The following is a 23599-nucleotide window of genomic DNA, read 5'->3' on the forward strand; positions in this document are numbered from 1 at the left end:
CATGCGTTTTTCCGAAAGGCGTCAGGAACTCCGCCAAGATATGGACTCTGTTCGCACGAGGCGTTTCTTCTCCTCGGCTCCTCTCTCCTCTGGTCCCCTGCAATCTGTTCCTGTGCCTCCCGCCGTGGAGGCTATGCAGGTCGACCGGTCTCGTCTGACACCTCAAGAGAGGACACGACGCCGTATGGAGAACCTCTGCCTGTACTGTGCTAGTACCGAACACTTCCTGAGGGATTGTCCTATCCGTCCTCCCCGCCTGGAAAGACGTACGCTGACTCCGCACAAAGGTGAGACAGTCCTTGATGTCTACTCTGCTTCTCCACGTCTTACTGTGCCTGTGCGGATGTCTGCCTCTGCCTTCTCCTTCTCTACTGTGGCCTTCTTGGACTCTGGATCTGCAGGAAATTTTATTTTGGCCTCTCTCGTCAACAGGTTCAACATCCCGGTGACCAGTCTCGCCAGACCCCTCTACATCAATTGTGTAAATAATGAAAGATTGGACTGTACCATACGTTTCCGCACGGAGCCCCTTCTTATGAGCATCGGATCTCATCACGAGAGGATTGAACTTTTGGTCCTCCCCAATTGCACCTCGGAAATTCTCCTTGGACTTCCCTGGCTTCAACTTCATTCCCCAACCTTGGATTGGTCCACTGGGGAGATCAAGAGTTGGGGGTCCTCTTGTTCCAAGAACTGTCTAAAACCGGTTCCCAGTAACCCTTGCCGTAACTCTGTGGTTCCTCCAGTAACCGGTCTCCCTAAGGCCTATATGGACTTCACGGATGTTTTCTGCAAAAAACAAGCTGAGACTCTACCTCCTCACAGGCCTTATGATTGTCCTATCGACCTCCTCCCGGGCACTACTCCACCCCGGGGCAGAATTTATCCTCTCTCTGCCCCAGAGACTCTTGCCATGTCTGAATACGTCCAGGAGAATCTAAAAAAGGGCTTTATCCGTAAATCCTCCTCTCCTGCCGGAGCCGGATTTTTCTTTGTGTCCAAAAAAGATGGCTCCCTACGTCCTTGCATTGACTACCGCGGTCTTAATAAAATCACGGTTAAGAACCGCTACCCCTTACCCCTCATCTCTGAACTCTTTGATCGCCTCCAAGGTGCCCACATCTTTACTAAATTGGACTTAAGAGGCGCCTATAACCTCATCCGCATCAGAGAGGGGGATGAGTGGAAAACGGCATTTAACACCAGAGATGGACACTTTGAGTATCTGGTCATGCCCTTTGGCCTGTGCAACGCCCCTGCCGTCTTCCAAGACTTTGTCAATGAAATTTTTCGTGATCTGTTATACTCCTGTGTTGTTGTATATCTGGACGATATCCTAATTTTTTCTGCCAATCTAGAAGAACACCGCCAGCATGTCCGTATGGTTCTTCAGAGACTTCGTGACAATCAACTCTATGCCAAAATTGAGAAATGTCTGTTTGAATGCCAATCTCTTCCTTTTCTAGGATATTTGGTCTCTGGCCAGGGACTACAGATGGATCCAGACAAACTCTCTGCCGTCTTAGATTGGCCACGCCCCTCCGGACTCCGTGCTATCCAACGCTTTTTGGGGTTCGCCAATTATTACAGGCAATTTATTCCACATTTTTCTACCATTGTGGCTCCTATCGTGGCTTTAACCAAAAAAAATGCTGATCCCAAGTCCTGGCCTCCTCAAGCAGAAGACGCCTTTAAACGACTCAAGTCTGCCTTTTCTTCGGCTCCCGTCCTCTCCAGACCTGACCCTTCCAAACCCTTCCTATTGGAGGTTGATGCCTCCTCAGTGGGAGCTGGAGCTGTTCTTCTACAAAAAAATTCCTCCGGGCATGCTGTCACTTGTGGTTTTTTCTCTAGGACCTTCTCTCCAGTGGAGAGGAACTACTCCATCGGGGATCGAGAGCTTCTAGCCATTAAATTAGCACTTGAGGAATGGAGGCATCTGCTGGAGGGATCAAGTTTTCCTGTTATTATCTACACCGACCACAAGAACCTCTCCTACCTCCAGTCTGCCCAACGGCTGAATCCTCGCCAGGCCCGGTGGTCTCTGTTCTTTGCCCGATTTAATTTTGAGATTCACTTTCGTCCTGCCGATAAGAACATTAGGGCCGATGCTCTCTCTCGTTCCTCGGATGCCTCAGAAGTTGAACTCTCTCCGCAACACATCATTCCACCTGACTGCCTGATCTCCACTTCTCCTGCCTCCATCAGGCAGACTCCTCCAGGAAAGACCTTTGTTTCTCCACGCCAACGCCTCGGAATCCTCAAATGGGGTCACTCCTCCCATCTCGCAGGTCATGCGGGCATCAAGAAATCTGTGCAACTCATCTCCCGCTTCTATTGGTGGCCGACTCTGGAGACGGATGTTGTGGACTTTGTGCGAGCCTGCACTATCTGTGCCCGGGATAAGACTCCTCGCCAGAAGCCCGCTGGTTTTCTTCATCCTCTGCCTGTCCCCGAACAGCCTTGGTCTCTGATTGGTATGGATTTTATTACTGATTTACCCCCTTCCCGTGGCAACACTGTTATTTGGGTGGTCGTTGATCGATTCTCCAAAATGGCACATTTCATCCCTCTTCCTGGTCTTCCTTCTGCGCCTCAGTTGGCTAAACAATTTTTTGTACACATTTTTCGTCTTCACGGGTTGCCTACGCAGATTGTCTCGGATAGAGGTGTCCAATTCGTGTCTAAATTCTGGAGGGCTCTCTGTAAACAACTCAAGATTAAATTAAATTTTTCTTCTGCATATCATCCCCAGTCCAATGGACAAGTAGAAAGAATTAACCAGATCTTGGGTGATTATTTGCGACATTTTGTTTCCTCCCGCCAGGATGACTGGGCAGATCTCCTCCCATGGGCCGAATTCTCGTATAACTTCAGGGTCTCTGAATCTTCCTCCAAATCCCCATTTTTCGTGGTGTACGGCCGTCACCCTCTTCCCCCCCTCCCTACTCCCTTGCCCTCTGGTCTGCCCGCTGTGGATGAAATTTCTCGTGACCTTTCCATCATATGGAGAGAGACCCAAAATTCTCTCTTACAGGCTTCATCACGCATGAAGAAGTTCGCGGATAAGAAAAGAAGAGCTCCTCCCGTTTTTTCCCCTGGAGACAAGGTATGGCTCTCCGCTAAATATGTCCGCTTCCGTGTCCCTAGCTACAAGTTGGGACCACGCTGTCTTGGTCCTTTCAAAATTTTGTGTCAAATTAATCCTGTCTCTTATAAACTTCTTCTTCCTCCTTCTCTTCGTATCCCTAATGCCTTTCACGTCTCTCTTCTCAAACCACTCATCCTCAACCGTTTTTCTCCCAAATCTGTTCCTCCCACTCCTGTTTCCGGCTCCTCGGACATCTTCTCTGTCAAAGAGATCTTAGCTTCCAAAAAGGTCAGAGGGAAAACTTTTTTTTTAGTGGACTGGGAGGGTTGTGGTCCTGAAGAGAGATCCTGGGAACCTGAGGACAACATCCTAGACAAAAGTCTGCTCCTCAGGTTCTCAGGCTCTAAGAAGAGGGGGAGACCCAAGGGGGGGGTTCTGTTACGCCGAGTGCTCCGGGTCCCCGCTCCTCCCCGGAGCGCTCGCTTCACTCTCCCCGCTGCAGCGCTCCGGTCACATCCTCTGACCCGGGGCGCTGCGATTCCGCTGCCAGCCGGGATGCGATTCGCGATGCGGGTAGCGCCCGCTCGCGATGCGCACCCCGGCTCCCGTACCTTACTCGCTCTCCGTCTGTTCTGTCCCGGCGCGCGCGGCCCCGCTCCCTAGGGCGCGCGCGCGCCGGGTCTCTGCGATTTAAAGGGCCACTGCGCCGCTGATTGGCGCAGTGGTTCCAATTAGTGTGTTCACCTGTGCACTTCCCTATATCACCTCACTTCCCCTGCACTCCCTGGCCGGATCTTGTTGCCATTGTGCCAGTGAAAGCGTTCCTTGTGTGTTGCCATTGTGCCAGTGAAAGCGTTCCTTGTGTGTTGCCATTGTGCCAGTGAAAGCGTTCCTTGTGTGTTCCTAGCCTGTGTTCCAGACCTTCTGCCGTTGCCCCTGACTACGATCCTTGCTGCCTGCCCCGACCTTCTGCTACGTCCGACCTTGCTTCTGCCTACTCCCTTGTACCGCGCCTATCTTCAGCAGCCAGAGAGGTGAGCCGTTGCTAGTGGATACGACCTGGTCACTACCGCCGCAGCAAGACCATCCCGCTTTGCGGCGGGCTCTGGTGAAAACCAGTAGTGGCTTAGAACCGGTCCACTAGCACGGTCCACGCCAATCCCTCTCTGGCACAGAGGATCCACTACCTGCCAGCCGGCATCGTGACAATGACACCTTATCATTATTCTGTAGGTCTATACGGTTAAAATGATACCCTACTTATATAGGTTTGATTTTGTCGTACTTCTGGAAAAAATCATAACTACATGAAGGAAAATTTATACGTTTAAAAATGTCCTCTTCTGACCCCTATAACTTTTTTTATTTTTCCTCGTACAGGGCCGTATGAGGGCTCTTTTTTTGTGCACCATGATCTGAAGTTTTTATCGGTACCATTTTGCTTTGATCAGACTTTTTGATCACTTTTTATAAATTTTTTAATGGTATAAAAAGTGACCAAAAATACGCTTTCTTGGGGGGACTTTGGATTTTTTTTTACGTGTACGTCATTGACCGTGCGGTTTAATTAACAATATATTTTTATAGTTTGGACATTTACGCACGTGGCGATACCACAAATGTTTATTTTTATGTACACTGTTTTATTTTTTTAATGGGAAAAGGGGGTGATTCAAACTTTTATTAGGGAAGGGGTTAAATGATCTTTAAATCATGCGATGAAATATAAAAAGGGACGTCACTCACCAGGTTGCAGTGTGAACTTTCTTTATTATCTTCAGTGCAATAACAGGGAGTTACATCGGACGGTCTTCCAGGTATGCAGCTGGTCAGCTATGTGCTGGGTTACAGCTGTTGCGTGTGCACTTTTTTTTTACTTTCTTTTGCAATGTTATAGCCCCCATAGGGGACTATAACACTGCACACACTGATCTCTCATGCTGATCACTGGCGTGTATTAATACGCCTGTGATCAGTTATCGGCGCTTGACTGCTCCTGCCTGGATCTCAGGCACGAAGCAGTCATTCGCCGATCGGACACCGAGGAGGCAGGTAGGGTAAATCCCTGCCTCCTCGGTGTAAGCTGTAAGCTGTTCGGGACGCCGCGATTTCACCGCGGTGGTCCCGAACAGCCCGACTCAGAAGCCGCGATAGTTTCACTTTCGCTTCAGATGCGGCGGTCAGCTTTTATCGCCACGTCTGAAGGGTTAATACAAGGAATCACCGTGGTCATTGATGGCCGCCGGGACTGACCCGATATGGCGCGGGGTCACCGCAGCATATCGCGGGAGCTGGCACAGGACGTAAATATACGTCCTTCGTTGTTAAGGGGTTAATAGAAGTAATTTACAAATCTGTTTAACTTTCTGGACCCAGTTGATATATAAAAAAAAACTTTTTTTTTTCTGGATAACCCCTTTAACCTCTTAATGGACTCGTGGGGTAAAATTTATAAAACAAAATGCCATTTTGTAACTTTTTGGGGACTTCTGCTTCTACATAGTGCACTTTTCCACATAAATGACACATTACCTTTATTTTTAGGTCCAGATGGTTACAATGATACCCAAATTATAAAGGTATTAGGTAGTTTTACTTCTTTTAAAAAATTGTCCTCTTTTGACCCCTATAACATTTTTATTTTTATGTATATGGGGATGTATGAGGGCTCATTTTTTGCACAATTATCTGTAGATTTTTTTTAATGGGACTTTTTGATCGCTTTTTATAAGTGTTTTTGGGTATACAAAGTGACCAAAAATACACAATTCTGGATTGCTCCTGAGCATGCGTCATAGAAGGGGAGCAGGCACAGGGCGCACATGTATGCCCTGCGTCCGTAAGAAATTAAGCTTACCATACACAGATAGCTTAGATAGCCATAGCTGTCGGCAAAATGTTTGTTCAGCCAGCAGTTACCTTTCCCAATCCCTTCAAACACATGCACTATTGGTTCGGTCCAGTGTGCATGTCTTTTAAATTGGGAAAGGGAAAAAAGCAAACCCCTCTGGCAGTGGCTTGTTTTTTCTTTAAAAAAAACAAAAAAAAAAACATTGTGTAGTAGCCCAGTGGCCCTTCTGTACACTATTGGTCCTATCAGGTGGACTCACTCCCAGTCCCCTGACCTCCACACTCCTCTGGACTCTCATCATCCCTTTTATTGTATAAAGAGTTAATGTATTATATTCATGTTAATGTGGCTTTGAGTGTTGTTGCTAAGCGTGTGTAACCAGGGAAGGTGCCAGTGACCAGGTGACTTGTTGGTGACCTATGGGACCCCTCCAAATTACTCCCTTTTATAGCAGGAAGGAGCTAGTCAGTTCAGTCTAGAGATGAGTCTGAGGTACAGTACAGTGAAGACCTGAGAGTTGTCTGGTCTCTTGAGGGAGACCAAGGCCAAGTCACGCAGCCACGCTTCCACCAACAATGAACCCCCTTCAGGTGAAAGTCAAAGTCTGGTAAGCAAATACAGGGGAGAAGTTTAATCAGCATAGTCAAGTCTGTGAAGTCTAAAGTAAGTGTGGGATTGCATAATTGATTCCAAGTCCACTACAAGTCTTAGTGAGCCCGCAAATCTCCTAAAGTCACTGGTCATCTCCTTGGGCCTAAGCTGAGCTGTAGAGACTTTAACATCTGTCTGCCTCAGTAAAGCTGCCATTGTTCCGTAACCTTGCATCGGAGTGATTATTTGCCCTGCGCCTGGCACAAAAACCAGCAGCCAGACCCCGGGTGGTGTAGAGGATAACCACGCCCTGGCGTCACGAATACTAAGGGTTAATAACATCTACCCTGAGGGTAACGACATCTGCCCTTCATCACACCCGGCACCACAATTGGCCATATTGAAAATACAACATGCTCTACTTTTGCTTTCCCCCATCATCCACCATCTGGAAACAATTATCCCCCATTCTAAGAATTAGTGGGGATCCCAGTGTACAAATTTCCTGTAATACAATATAAATTGCTTATTTAGTGAATAGGTAATACATTCTTAAAGGGAGGTTCCAGGATTCTTTTTCCTTCTGCCTCTGAGCCCATGATGCCAAGTTATAATACTAATATGCTACTATAACCTTCATGCGCTGCTTTGTCCCAGAATCCACACTCAGAAGTGCTGTAGTGCAAGTCTCTTTATTTTACTGTTGTCTCTGACCTTTCCCAGCATTCCACAGGCCAGAGACAATATGCTGTAAGTCACATGGTCTCCGGAGGGGAGGCTATGATACAGTGTGTAGATAGCATTACTTGTAGCGCTGCTATCCAGCAACCCCCTGAGGCATAGTCACACCCCATGGAGACCATGTGCCGTATCATATAGTGGCCCTGATTTACTACGAGTGGAGTGGAGTTTTCTTTGTGTTTTTTTTTTCTCAACGGATATTTTCCACGGCACTTACTAAGGTTTCCCTACATTTTGCACTTTCCCATATGTTTTGTTATTTTAACACATGTTCTGATCTGTCAGGTTTTCCTCAGCTCAATTCCACTACATTTTCTGTGGAATCCTTATGTTGTGATTTTTCAAAAAATGACGGGGACACGCCCCTTTCTGAAGCCATGCCCCTTTCCCCACGGCCACGCACCTTTTTCAGGTCTCAGTAAAATGGAGAGTTGGTTGTTTTTTTTTTTCAATTCTGGCGTAAATTCTGGCACAGACAGAATTTCTTGCGCAATGCGCCAGAATCTTGCGCACAACCCGACAAAACAGGTCGGTTTTTACAATAGTAAATTAGGGCCAATGTCTTTGGCTGCATGGAATGCTAGAAAAATGTCAGAGCCAACAGTAAAATAAAAAGACTTGCACTACAGCACTTCTGGTGTGGATCTTGTGCATGAAAAAGGTACATAAGTGAAGCACAGATTTAATTGAAGCAAATTATACAGTATTATAACTCGGCATTATGGGCTTAAAGGCTGAAAGAAAAAAAATCCTGGAATACCTCTTTAGGGTACGTTCACACGAGCGGATTTACAGCGGATTTTACGATGCGGATCCGCTGGTGAAGGCCCCGCTCTATGCTGTCTTTACATGTGCCTGCTGTTAGCGGCAATATGCCGCTACGAGCAGACACACTGCGATGTGCGAGTTGCAGTATACTCGTACATCGCCGGAGCTCTCTGCCTAGCTCAGGGCAGGGAGAGTGGTCGCGATGTGCGAGTACGCCGCGCACATCGCTGCACTGTGTCTGCTCATCGCGGCGTATTGCCGCTTCGAGCATGCACATGTAAAGACAGCATAGAGCGGGGCCTTCACCAGTGGATCCGCTGTGTAAAATACACTGTAAATCCGCTCGTGTGAATGTACCCTAAGGGTGTGTTCACATGTTCAGGTTTTTATTGCACTTACTGAATACAGAACCTGGAACAATAGAGGACACCTATGAAGGGAAGACTGATCTATTCCTGGCTTTGTATTCTATAATTGCAATTAAAAACCTGAACTTGTGAACACAGTCTTAGGCTGGAATACACGTTTTCCACCTTGAGTGATAAAATTAATTGATAGACCCTGAAATTTGTCCACTAGATGTCAGCATGTGTGAAATTTCATCATTTATTTTAAATGGATATACATGACAAAATATACAAATTATGCATACAATTTACGTTCATTTTAACTTAGTCTTTTATCTTAATTTGATGTGTTATCAATGTTTATTATTTAAATGTACACAAATACATTTAAGTCATGTAACAAACAAATGTAGTCAATTCCAGAACATGAAATAATAAAGAAGTAGTAGTAGCAGTATACTACAGAATCAAGGTTCAATGGCATCAACTACAATATAGAAGAGACCAGATAATCATAGAATGGGTGTGGGAATATCGGCACAACTCAGTTGGCAGGAAAAAGCATTTTTATATCCCCCTTAGAACATCAATGCCCATTAAGAACACTCTAAATATTAGTAACCCAGTGTCTAACCTAGACAATGGATGGGGTAACGGAGCATCAGCATGAATCCAAGGTCCCAATGTTCTTTATTTTTTTTATTTTTTTTGGGAGAGCAGCAGCTTTTCTCCTTGCACTCCTGACATGCACATCATTGTTGTTCAGTGTCTTTTAGTGTCTTTCTGATAGTGGGACACACTACTCACTAAACATTAACATAATCTTATGGGAGAAATGTTGTTCCTAATGGTTCACATACTTTTGCCTCTTACATATATGTGGGCATCTGAGGTAGCTTAAAGGGGTTATCAAGGAAAAACTTTTTTTTATATATATATCAACTGGATCCAGAGAGTTAAACAGATTTGTAAATTACTTCTATTAAAAAATCGTAATCCTTTCAGTACTTATGAGCTGCTGAAATTGAGTTGTTCTTTTCTGTCTAAGTGCTCTCTGACGACACCTGTCTCGGGAAATGTCCAGAGTAGAAGCAAATCCCCATAGCAAACCTATTCTGCTCTGTGCAGTTCCCAAGACAAGCAGAGATGTCACCAGAGAGCACTGTTGCAAGACAGAAAAGAACAACTCAACTTCAACAGCTGATAATTATTGGAAGGATTAAGATTTTTTAATAGAAGTAATTTACAAATCTGTTTAACTTTCTGGATGGAGCCAGTTGATATAAAAAAAAAGTTTTTTCCTGGAATACCCCTTTAAGATGTACTTCCTATCTCGTCTGTGTCAAGTGTCTATTTGCTCCTCCACCATGCTTTACAGTGTAACTTTGTTGGAGGTGCTCTGAATGAGAATAATGCTTTTGCAAATGTACTCAGAAGTCATAAAAACCTGATATCCACCAGTGCACAAACATCAGTAAAAAGATATAGTTACAAATGTTGGTTGCTGCTTTGAGTTTTAAAAAGTTGCATTAACATTCAGGTTGCTGGATATGAGGTTTGTGTGTCCAGGATAATGCTGCCTTCACTAATTCTCATGTATGAGCACAGCTTAAGTAATAACAGGATTTCCCCTTCTACAGCCTTGAGGATTTTTTTCTTCATATTGCTGATAGACAATGAACCTGAGGAGTGTGAGATTTAACTGTCACCCTGCACACCCTTCAGTGTTTGCTATTCTGTAGAGCAGCCAGGCCTCGTCCACTTCAGTGTGTGCTATTCTGTAGAGCGCAGTCTCTGTCTCGTCCTCATCACTGTCATATCATCCATCTCTAACCTGACAGTTAGCTATTGAGGAATCTGTGTCATACAGAGAACAGTATTTGGCCAATCACCTGACTGTAGTGTGGCCTATATCTGGCCAAGTTGTTGGTGGTGTAAGCACTACCGATCCTTCTTGCTAACTCCACAACCTTTAGGCAACTAATAGGGTGTGCCCAGACCAGGTGGCATATACCAAGTCACCATTATTTTACCAAAAATGCAATCCGTGCTTTGTGGAGGAGAGGGTGGGCTGCTTCATGCAGTTGTTAGTGTACAGAAAAATGCATGAAATGATAGATACTTGGAGTAGTAGTTATGGCCAGAGTCATTACATGTGTTCTATGGTCCACTGAGTCAACATCTTGCAGTATGAGGCTTTACTGCAACAAGGCCAGGAAATAGTGACATCTCCACAGTTGCACCAATTCATCCTCATCCAGGTCCTCCACCACAGACATCTTACAGTCCCCCACAGGGCAGAGCGTAGTTTGCCCTTCTCCACCTCTCTCCTTTCATTGGCGCAAAGTCAACTGCTTCCATGCTGTATAACATCTGCTAAGCCTGGTGAGAAAAGCTACACGATGGAGGAGTTACTGCCCTATTTCACACAATGCAAAGCAGTTACAGATTACCTAATGCAGCAGACCGACAGCTTTTGGAGCCAGTGTGACTTTCAGGACAGGTATTGGCAGCTAATCAGACACCTATTGTGTGCTCAGGCCTTTCAAAGAGGCAATAAGATTTGTCCGCAAAGACAACAGTGGAATTAGTGATGTAATACAGCTGACATTCCTTCTGTAGCAGAGGCTCACGGTGATGATTGAGCAAGGGACGGAGAAAGGTTTACATCTGGCTGGCAGCAGTATAAATGTTCTTCTTAAAGGGGTACTCCGCCCCTAGACATCTTATCCCCTATCCAAAGGATAGGGGATAAGATGTCAGATCGCCGCGGTCCCGCTGCTGGGGACCCCCGGGATTGCCACTGCGGCACCCCGCTGTCATTACTGGACAGAGTGAGTTCGCTCTGCACGTAATGACGGACAGTACAGGGGCCGGAGCATCGTTACGTCTCGGCCCCGCCCCTTGTGACGTCACAGCCCGCCCCCCTCAATACGAGTCTATGGGAGGGGGCATGGCTGTCGTCACGCCCCTGCCATAGACTAGTATTAAGGGGGCGGGTTGTGATGTCATGAGGGGCGGAGCCATGACATCACGTTGCTCCGTCCCCTGTATCGCCCGTCATTACGCGAACTCGCTCTGTGCAGTAATGACAGCGGGGTGCCGCAATGGCGATCCCTAGGGTCCCCAGCAGCGAGACCGCGGCGATCTGACATCTTATCCCCTATCCTTTGGATAGGGGATAAGATGTCTAGGGGCGGAGTACCCCTTTAAGGAGAAGTTGGATGTGGAGGATGAAGAAGTGGGATCTGTGGAGGATTTGGAAATGGAATCTATCAAAGGGATAGGGAATGATGAACCTCTACAACATAACAGTAATGATGAAGATGGCGACGACCATGGTGAACACTCATGGCAGTATGGGACAGAGGCAGAACCAGCCAAGTCCTCAGAAAAGCTGGCAAGGAAAGCGAGGAGTGTATGCTTTATTGCTTGCACGCTGACAGGCGTATTGTGCAGTATAAAGCCAACTACAACCAGTTTACCACAGCCTGTGGTTCGCTGGCTATAACTTCCACCAGTCCACTATCCCTGCTGCTGCTACTACCGGTCAGGCTTAAACATACACAACCCTTGTTCCCTAAAAAAAAGGGATATGTTTTCAGCTTTTTATACATAAGCTAGTTCTTGGCTATTTTGGGACACCAATTCTATTGCAACCCCCAAAAGAGCAAATTTTTTGAATGCTTGGAAAAATTTATTGCATCTTCCAATACCTCCATGTGTATTTTAACTCAAACAGGCTTCTCTAACAAAAAGACGCACTTTATGCACCTTTATTTTAAATGGTGACTTTCATATTCAAAAACTTTTTAAATGTTGTACATCCTGGCAAAACATTAAGTTTTCTAATATATTTGATTAATAAAATGTATAAATTTTTTATAGAAATCATGGCTTATAAAAAATACCTATAGGTGTTCTCATACATCCAGAACATAATCCTTTCTGGTTGCAGCATCATTTTTGTCCAAGCTGAAGCACAGGCATGAACAAAGTCCAGTAACAGGGTGAGATTAGCACTCCTCTTTGCTCACTCCTGTCCTATCAGACTGCAGCATGAAAACAGAGAGAAGGGGGTTACAGAGCAAGCTGCAGTGGTTGAATGAAGAGACCCAGCACAGCACAGCAGACTCAGGGAGAAAGCTGAGCTATGCAGAGTGAGGACACGCCTCCTTCAAAGCACAGAATGACAAGTCAAGTGGCTCTGTGCACTGAGGACAAGCAGGGCTCTGTACACTGAGGACAAGCAGGGCTTTGTACACTGATGACAAGCAGTGCTCTGTACACTGAGGACAAGCAGGACTGTGTGCACTGAGACAACAGGAAAAAAACAGCGCTTCTTCGTGCAATACCTTACAGACACCAGTAAGTGCAGGTGAATTATTGCTTACCAGAGAGCGTTGTGCAACCCCAAGCACTATTTTGGAATACGTATTCAGGTGAGTCTACTGCAGCCTTCCCATCCACAGCAACAATCAGCAAACCAAGAAACTCCTCCAAGGACAGAAACACCTCCAAGGATGCACACGGATATCCATGTGACATCGCGCTCCGCCCCCTCAGTGCAAGTCTATGGGAGGGGGCGTGACATCACGATACTCCGGCCCCTGTATCGTGAGTCATCACACATGGAGCAAACTTAGCTTTGTGCAGTGATGACTTGGGGTATTGCAGGAGAGATTGCGGGGGTCACCAGCAGTGCTACCCCTGACATCAGACATCTTATCCTCTATCCTTTGGATAGGGGATAAGATATCTAGGGCAGAGTACCACTTTAAATTCACATCATCTATAGTTCTGCTCTTGGTTCTTCCTATGTCCATCTTTAAAAAAAAAATGTCTCCTTAGACATTTCATTGGTGCCATAATGCAAATCATTCCAAAGTTATAGAGATCCAGAGATTTCATTTAGGTTGAAGCCCTCAGTAATTTCATACCACTAGAGAGGCGCTAATATGATGACCACAATACCAACTCCCAGTTTGTTTCCCTCTGTTCTCCCCCGTAACCTTATATTTAGTTTTACTGTCACAGTTTTTCCAATTTTCCGATATCACTGATCAAATAAATTCAGTTCCATACTGGGTACTCCATTCCCACCCTCCCTCTCCTTTTCCTTTCTTCCCCTATGTTTTTCTGTTTTTTGAAGGTTTTGCTATGTTAAGCACTTTTTAAACAAACTTTAACCCCTTAAGGACCATGCCAATTTTCATTGTAGGACCAGAGCTTTTTTTGCACATCTGACCACTTTCACTTTAAGCATTAATAACTCTGGGATGCTTTTACCTATTATTCTGATTCTGAGATAGATTTTCGTGACATATTCTACTTTATGTTATTGGTAACATTTTGTTGATACTTGCACCATTTCTTGGTGAAATTTGATGAAAAAATTTTTAATTTTTAATTTTTCTAACTTTGAAGCTCTCTGCTTGTAAGGAAAATAGACATTCTAAATAAATTATATTTTGATTCACATATAGAATATGTCTAATTTATGTTTGCATCATAAAGTTGACATGTTTTTACTTTTGGACGACATCAGAGGGCTTCAAAGTTCATCAGCAATTTTCCAATTTTTCACCAAATTTTCAAAATCTGAGTTTTTCATGGACCAGTTCAGGTTTGACGTGGATTTGAAGGGCCTTCATATTATAAATTCCCCACAAATGACCCCATTATAAAAACGGCACCCCTCAAAGTATTAAAAATGACATTCAGTAAAGTGTGTTAACCCTTTAGGTGTTTCACAGGAATAGCAGCAAAGTGAAGGAGAAAATTCTAAATCTTAATTTTTGACACTTGCATGTTCTTGTAGACCCAGTTTTTGAATTTTTACAAGAGGTAAAAGGAAAAAAATCCTCTCAAAATGTGTAACCCAATTTCTCTTGAGTAAGGAAATACCTCATATGTGTATGTCAAGTGTTCGGCGAGCGCTGTAGAGGGCTCAGAAGGGAGGGAGCGACAATGGGATTTTGGAGAGTGAGTTTTTCTGAAATGGTTCTTGGGGGCATGTCACATTTAGGAAACCCCTATGGTGCCAGAACAGCAAAAAAAAGAAAAAACACATGGCATACTATTTTGGAAACTACACCCCTCAAGGAATGTAACAAGGGGTACAGGGAACCTTAACACCTCACAGGTATTTCACGACTTTTTGTTAAAGTCGGATGTGTAAATTAAAAAAAATTAACTAAAATGCTGGTTTTCCCCAAATTTTACACTTTTACAAGGGGTAAAAGGAGAAAATTACCCCCAAAATTTGTAACCCCATTTCTTCTGAGTATGGAAATACCCCATGTGTGGACGTCAAATGTTCTGCTGGCGCACTACAATGCTCAGAAGAGAAGGAGCGCCATTAAGCTTTTGAAAAGAGAATTTGTTTGGAATGGAAGTCAGGGGCCATGTGTGTTTACAAAGACACCCGTGGTGCCAGAACATTGGACCCCCCACATATAACCCCATTTTGGAAACTACACCCCTCACAGAATTTAATAAGGGGTGCAGTGAGCATTTACACCCCACTGGCGTTTGACAGATCTTTGGAACAGTGGGCTGAGCAAATGAAAAATTAAAATTTTCATTTTCACGGACCACTGTTCCAAAAATCTGTCAGACCCCTGTGGGGCATAAATGCTCACTGCACCCCTTATTACATTACATGAGGGGTGTAGTTTCCAAAATGGGGTCACATGTGGGTATTTATTTTTTTGCATTTATGTCAAAACCGCTGTAAAATCATCCACCCCTGTGCAAATCACCAATTTAGGCCTCAAATGTACATAGTGCACTCTCTCTCCTGAGCCTTGTTGTGCCCCCGCAGAGCATTTTACGCCCACATCTGGGGTATTTTCGTACTGCGTTACAAATATTGGGGGTCTTTTTTACCTTTTACCTCTTGTGAAAATAAAAAGTAAAGGACAACACCAGCATATTAGTGTAAATTTTTTTTTTTACACTAACAGGCTGGTGTAGACCCCAACTTTTCTTTTTCATAAGGGGTAAAAGGAGAAAAAGCCCCCCAAAATTTGTAGTGCAATTTCTCCCGAGTACGGAAATACCCCATATGTGTCCCTAAACTGTTTCCTTGAAATACGACAGGGCTCCGAAGTGAGAGAGCACCATGCGCATTTGAGGACTAAATTAGGGATTGCATAGGGGTGGACATAGGGGTATTCTACGCCAGTGATTCCCAAACAGGGTGCCTCCAGCTGTTGCTAAACTACCAGCATGCCTGGACAGTCAGTGGCTGTCCGGAAATGCTAGGAGTTGTAGTTTTGCAACAGCTGGAGGCTCCGTTTTGGAAACACTGCCGTACAATACGTTTTTCATTTTTATTGGGGAGGGGGGGGGTGTATATGTAGTGTTTTACCCTTTATTATGTGTTATTGTAGTGTATAGTGTAGTGTTTTTAGGGTACATTAACACTGGCGGCGGTTTGCAGTGAGCTTACCGCTAGGAATATGCGCTGCGGTGAAAAATTTGCCGCAGGTCATACTTGAAGGAGGAAACTTACTGTAAACCTGCCTGTGTGAATGTACCCTGTACATTCACATGGGGGGGGGGGCAAACCTCCAGCTGTTTCAAAACTACAACTCCCAGCATGCACTGACAGACAGTGCATGCTGGGAGTTGTACTTTTGCAACAGCTGGAGGCACACTGGTTGGAAAACCTTCAGTTAGGTTTTGTTATCTAACTCAGTATTTACCAACCAGTGTGCCTCCAGCTGTTGCAAAACTACAACTCCCAGCATGTACTGATCGCCAAAGGGCATGCTGGGAGATGTAGTTATGCAACAGCTGGAGGTACACAACTACAACTCCCAGCATGCCGATACAGCTGTTTGCTGTTTGGGCATGCTGGGATTTGAAGTTTTGCAACATCTGGAGGGGTACAATTTAGAGATCTCCAAACTGTGGACCTCCAGCTGTTGCAAAACTACAAATCCCAGCATGCCCAGACAGCAAACTGCTGTTTGGGCATGCTAGGAGTTGCAGTTTTGCCACATCTGGAGGGCCACAGTTAGAGATCAGTGCCAATGATCTCAAAACTGGGGCCCTCCAGCTGTTGCAAAACTACAAATCCCTGCGTGCCCAAACAGCTGTCTGGGCATGCTGGGAGTTGTAGTTTTGCAACATCTGGAGGGTTACAGTTTAGAGACCACTGTATAGTGGTCTCAAACTGTACCCTCCAGATGTTGCTAGGCAACTTACCTGCTTCCGTCGGATCCAGGGAGCAAGCCACACGACATCGCCAGACTCCGATCTCCTCCACCGATCGCCGCCTGCAGCCTCGCCCGCGGGGTAAGTGGACGTCGGCGCCGGTCCTCTGTCTGTTTGTGGGTGGGCAGAATGGGGAAACCGAAAGTAAAGCCCCCCGCCCCCAATTTGCTATTGGTGGTCGCGTCTAGACCACCAATAGCAGGGATAGGAGGGGTGGCACCCCTGTCACCTCACTCCTATCCCTTCAGGGGGATCATAGGTGTCTTTGACAACCGCAATCCCGCTTATATTCCGAGTCACCGGGTCACCATAGATCCGTATGACCCGGAATAGCCGCAAATGGCAAGTGTGAATTCACTTGCGATTTGCGGCGATCGCCAACATGGGGGGGTCTGATGACCCCTGGGCATTTGCACGGGGTACCTGCTGATAGATAATCAGCATTCACCCCCGTCCGGTCCCCACCCGGCGCACGGCAGGTACCGAAATTCCCACGGGCATACAGGTACGCCCTTGGTCCTTAAGTACCAGGGAGCAAAGGAGTACCTGTACGCCCTTGGTCCTTAAGGGGTTAAAGACTGTCAACTTGTATGTCTTTGTTGTACTTTGTGACACATTCCACTTGGTAATTCTTATATGCAGCTGTGACCCCCATTATGTGTTTGTTTTTATCTTCTCACTGACGTGTAATAACCTTTTTTTGTTCAATGAAAATAATTTGAATCATTTAATGCACATAGACTATAATCCATACCACACTGCAAAAGGCAGGAATCTTTAAAAAAAAGCTAACCACTCTTTCTATGAGCTAAACTTTCCATGAGCTAAACAGTCATGATCAGCTGATCCACATAATTGATCAGTTGTGAGGCAAACTAATAGGAGAAAATAAAATAGTAGGATGTTCCCTGATATTTGTAACATTTAGTTACATTGTGCTCATCAAATCAATACAGAAGGCTCACTTTTTCTTGAAGCTGTATATAGATCTTAAGCACAAAATCCAAGAACCCCCACACTCCCATATGACGTAAAATTCAAAATTCAAGTGATATAGTTAAATAAATATATCAACTATATATATATATATATATATATATATATATATATATATATATATATATATATATAAAACTTAAAGGGGGAAATTTATCAATGTTGGTGTAGGTAGAAGTTTTTTGTAGATCGCTTTGGTTCTAGTTCTATTTGTACACCTGAGCTGCACCTCAAAGTGGACACAGGGATTTTGTTCTATTGCTTTGAGGCTCGGATTCCATTGAGATTTTTTGTCCACCAGCAAAAATGCCAGAAAAGCTGTCAAAGCTTATTTCTGCATTTTGTCAGTTTTTCTTGCATTTTTGCTGGTAAGTGGAAACAGTCATTTTTGTACCCTGTGGCAAATTTTTCACTGCCTTCAGGGTACCTCTCCATGGGTCGGATGCAGAGTGCCCGGCCCACGGAGTGTAAAGAGATAAGGAGTGATGTATAGCATATACATATACAGTGACCCCCCGACCTACGATGGCCCCGACATATGATCAAATCGACATACGATGGCCTCTCAGAGGCCATCGCATGTCGATGTCAGCATTGACATACAATGCTTTTTTATGTCGGGGCCATCGCATTAAGTGCTATCCGACAGCGCAAAATGCTTAAGCTGCTGCCGGATAGCAGCTTAATGTTCCCCGTGTGGTGTGGTAAGTATTACTTACCCCTCCACGATGCTCCGGGGTGCCCTCCAGGTCCAGTGCTGGTCTTCCGGTGTCTTCTCGGCCCTTTCCGATGACGTCAATACGCTGCTGCGCACGTCATCCAATAGGAATGGCGTATGCAGTGGCGTAATGACATCGCTACGCAGGCCCAGTAAGGCCTTGCGGAAGACAGCGGAGGACCGGAGATGACCAGGAGAGCCCAGCAGAGGCCCGAGGTCACCATCGGGAGAGGCAGGGACACCATCGCGAGCGGCGGAGACACCATCGCGAGCGGCGGGAACAGGTGAGAACAGCTTCCTATACTTTACATTGCACGGATCCCTCAACATACGATGGATTCGACAAACGATGGCTCGTTTGGAACGAATTACCATCGTATGTTGAGGGACCACTGTACAGGGTGCAGAGCATCACTACTTACCTCTGCCGGCTGTATAGTATACAGGGGTACATAGTCTACCCATGTATACTGTACAGGAGCCCAGCAAGGAAAGTGTTTACCCATGCTGCTGCCGAGGGTTAAGTCTTTGTGTGCTATCCTGCTATACAGCTGTCTATAGATGACTGTACATACAAGATACAGTAGGCACATGTCAACAATTGGAGGCCCCCAGTTTAGGAACACACTGCAGTATGGGCGCACTCCACAGGGGAGAGCGCCAAAAATGTACTAACCTTTTTTTTTCTCATTTCAGATAAGTGAATGGGGAGGACTACGTCAGATTTGGTGGATTGCGACAATGACCAGCGGTTTTTAAATGTCAATGAAAGGGTAAATGAGGGCTGTGTAGTGTTTTTTATAATTGAATTTTCAGGTTTAGTAGTGGAGGCCGTCTTGTATACGTAATCCATTACTAAGCCGGACTTAGCGCCCAAAAAGGCTAGCACTAACCCCAACTATTACCCCAGTACCCACCGCCACAGGGGTGCCAGGAAGAGCCGATACCAACAGGCCTGGAGTGTCAAAAATGGCGCTCCTGGGCATAGGCGGTAACAGGTTGGCTTTATTTAGGCTGGGGAGGGCCAGTAACAATGGTCCTTGCCCACTCTGGTAACGTCAGGCTGTTGCTGCTTGGTTGGTATCTGGCTGATACTGAAAATAGGGGGAACCACACACGTTTTTTTATTTAGTTATTAAAAACAAAACAAAAAATGCATAGGGTTCCCCCTATTTTCAGTATCAGCCAGAACCCAACCAAGCAGCAACAGCCGGATGTTACCAGGGTGGGCAAGGACCATTGTTACTGGCCCTCCCCAGCCTAAATAATGCCAGCCTGTTACCACCTAGGCCCAGGAGCGCCATATTTGACACTCTGGGCCTGTTGGTACCAGCTCTTCCTGGCACCCCTGTGGCAGTGGATACCAGAGTAATAATTGGGGGTTAGCGCTAGCTGTTTTGGGGCTAACATTAAGCCCCGGCTTACTAATGGATTCCATCTACTAGACGACTTCCACTAAATTCAATTATAAAAAACATGACACATTGAAAAAAAATTTATAAAAAAAAAACACTCCCCCACAGCCCTTGTTAACCATTATATTGAAATTAAAAAAATGCTGGTCATCGTCGCAGTCCACCGAATCTGATGTAGCCCTCCGCATTCACGTATCTGAAATGAGAAGAAACGAAAAACACAAAAAATGGGTTAGTACATTTTATGCGCTCTCGCCTGGGGAGAGCGCACATAATGCAGTGTGTTTCTAAGCCGGGAGCCTCCAATTGTTGTTAAACTACAACTCCCATCATGGGAGGGGCAGTAGTTAAGCAACAGCTGGAGTCTCCCTGGAGGCTCTGCTCCCATTATGCAAAACACATAATAAGAACATTCAGGCCTGGACGGTGTAGCTACGCCCCCTAATGACATCATCACTAGGGGGCGGAGCAGTAAAGGTAACAGGGGGTCTCAAGAGTGAGACCCCCTTTCGATCTGTCCCTCTGCCCCTGGACTACTACTCCCTTCATGGGACAGAGTCTGTCCCATGATGGGAGTAGTTGTAGTACCGCAGCGCACTTGCACATACCCCGGCTGGGGGACTCTTTTGGGACTTTTAGGACTACTACACCCATCATGGACAGACTCTGCCCATGATGGGCGCTATAGTCCAGGGGCTGAGGTGCAGTTCGCAGCAGGTCATTCCCCAGAGACCCGCTGCGATCCGCATTTATTAACTTAACAAGCAGGCGGCACATGTGGCTCCACTGCACTAATTGTCCCGAAAGAGTCCCGCAGCAGGGGGATTTGCAAGAGTAGTTGTAGTACCGCAGTGCTGAGGGACAGCGCTTGCACATCCTCCGGCTGCGGGACTCTTTTGGGACAATTAGGACTACTACTCCCATCATGGACAGACTTTTTCCATTATGGGAGTTATAGTCCAGGAGCTGAAGGGAGAACGCAGCAGGTCATTCTCCAGAGACCCGCTTCGATCTGCATTTATTAACTGTAAAAGCCGATGGCACATGCGGCTCCACTGCGCTCCTCGCCGGCTCCTGTATACAGCTCTCACATTTCATAATCCCCGCCGCAGGGAGATGGCAGCTCTGATTGGGGAATAGCTTTTCACCAATAAGAGCTCCCATCTCCCGGCGGCGGGGATTATGAAATGTGAGAGCTGTATACAGGAGTCGGCGGGGAGCGCAGTGGAGCCCCATGTGCCTTCGGCTTTTACAGTTAATAAATGCAGATCGCAGCGGGTCTCTGGAGAATGACCTGCTGCGATCTGCCCTTCAGCCCCTGGACTATAACTCCCATCATGGGCAGTCTGTCCATGATGGGAGTAGTAGACCTAACTGTCCCAAAATAGTCCCTCAGTGCTGCGGTACTACAACTACTCCCATCATGGGACAGACTCTGTCCCATGATGGGAGTAGTTGTAGTTTAGCAGTGTTGAGGGACAGCTCCTGCATCCCCCGGCTGTCTCGGTAGAACACTTTCCTTCGTGTCCTTTTTGATGGTGTATTTTTGCATAATAAAAAACATATTTGCGCAAAAAAAATGCGTCTAAACAAGACAAACGCACATGATAAATTAGTATCCACTGCAAAATGCATTCCACAATACACAAAAAATAGAGTATTTGCTTGTTCTATAAAAAAAAAAAAAAAAAAAAAAGACGCACAAAAAAGGCGCAAAATAACTCACTACGGAAAAATTTGCACTACATATAGAAAAGAAAAAGCTTCCACCACTAATGATAAATTCCCCCCAATGTGTGTGTGTATGTTCCAGCATCACTATTAAACGGATAAAGATATTAACATGAAACTTGGCACATGTCACTTATATGTGAACAACAAACATAGGATAGGTAATTTAACCCTTACTCACCCCCATTTGCAAGAGTCAGGGTTTTTTTTATTTAAAGTCCCATGCAAGTCTATGGAAATAATATGCATAACTTCCAAACAGCTGGAGATATTTCGATAATACTTGGTCACACGTTACTTATATGTCCACTTAAAATATAGAATAGTTAATTTAAGCCTTAACTATCCCCCATTTGTGAGGGTCGGGATTTTTGTTTAAAGTCCAATGCAAATCTATGGGAAATGTATGTTCCAGAATAACTTTAGTACGGCTGTAGATATTTTGCTAATACTTGGTCACATATTACTTATATGTCAAATAAAAATATATAATAGTTATATTTGCCCCTAACCTACCCCCATATGTGAAGGATGGGGTTTTTGTTTCAAGTCCAATGCAAGTATATAGGACTTCTGGTGCCTTTCTCCACAAGCTCCGCTCTGCATCTCCTGGTGAATATGTCAGTTACTGGCAAGCCACACCATCCCCACATGCCATACCCCATCTTGCAAAGACACGCTCACCCTTTAAGCCACACCCCTTTTATTTTCAGCTTACAATGGCCCTGATTTAATAAGAGTGGAGTGAAGTTTTCTATGTGTTTTTGCCAACAGATATTTTTCCACTGTATTTATTAATGTTTGCCTACATTTTGCACTCTTCCCTACGTTTTGCTTTTTTTACACATGCTCTGATCTGTAGGGTTTTCCTCAGCTCAAATCCACCACATTTTCTGTGGAAACCATAGTAAATATGTTGTTTTTTTTGTGAAAATGTCGCCCCCCTTTTCTGTGACCACGTCCTCCTTTCCCAATGGTCACGCCTAGAAATGAGAGAATCGAAGCTGACGAACCCGAATTCGTTACGAGTTTCATGAAAAATTTGATTTGCAACAAATACGAATAACGCTGCGATTCTATCGCACGAATAACTTCATTTAACTCCAATTACTGTGGTCCAGGCTCCAGGGCATCTAAAATGGCGGATCCACATGTCAGTACATGGGGCAAGGAACGCTGGGAAGGTGGGAGGGGAAGTAGGCGGGATGACCCTGAATCACATGCAGGATGCAGCCTATCAGCAGCCAGTCACCCCTGTGATGTCACAGCCCTATATAATCGGCAGGCATTTTGTGGCTCGTCATTTCATTCATTACACTGCATAGAGATAGGATGGACATCGCTGTGTGTGTTACACAGAAAAGCTTTTTGCAGCAGCGTTTTACCTCTTAGTCACCTCAGCCTTCTGTAGGACACAGAGCACAGCGTTTTTGCGCAGAAGTTAATTCTTACTGCAGCGATTAACCTCTCAGTCACTGTGAACAGCATTGTATTACAGAGAGGGGCAGAGAGCTGTCTGTTGCCTCAGCTGCAGAAACGTTTTCACAGGAGGAAGATTTTTTTTTTAGGGCTAATCTGTGTCTTTTTTTCACAACAACTGGTCTGCTGGTTATACTAGTCTGTAGACAGTATAATCCATACCCAGCAGTCTATTCCTAATAGTATTTGAGAGTCTTTTTGCAATTTTGGGTTTAGTACACAGTGACTGTGTGCTCCAACATTGTTGTGTACTGTTGGTGCTGTGGGCAATTTTTTTTTTTCTTAGCGCACTGTAGCGCATTTTTCTGCCCTCATAAGTTCATACCACATACCTACATCTAAGTGGTGTACTATTTTGTGCCTGTTAATCTGTCAAGGGCCTACATACTGTGAAAGGACAGCCAAAAGTAATCACCAGCTGGTGTTTTACTCCAATACGTTTATTAAGTGTACTATAGCGCATTTTTCTGCCCTGTTTGTTCCACAACAAATGGTCTGCTGGTTATACTAGTCTGAAGATGGTATAATACATATCCAGCAGTCCATTCCTAATAGTCTGTAACAGAGTGCAATTTTGTGTTTAGTACACAGCGACTGTGTGCTGCAGAACTGTTGTGTACTGCTGGTGTTTTGCAAAAATATGTT

This window comes from Hyla sarda, chromosome 1 (genome assembly GCF_029499605.1).
Source record: "Hyla sarda isolate aHylSar1 chromosome 1, aHylSar1.hap1, whole genome shotgun sequence".
NCBI classification, from domain to species: Eukaryota; Metazoa; Chordata; class Amphibia; order Anura; family Hylidae; genus Hyla; species Hyla sarda.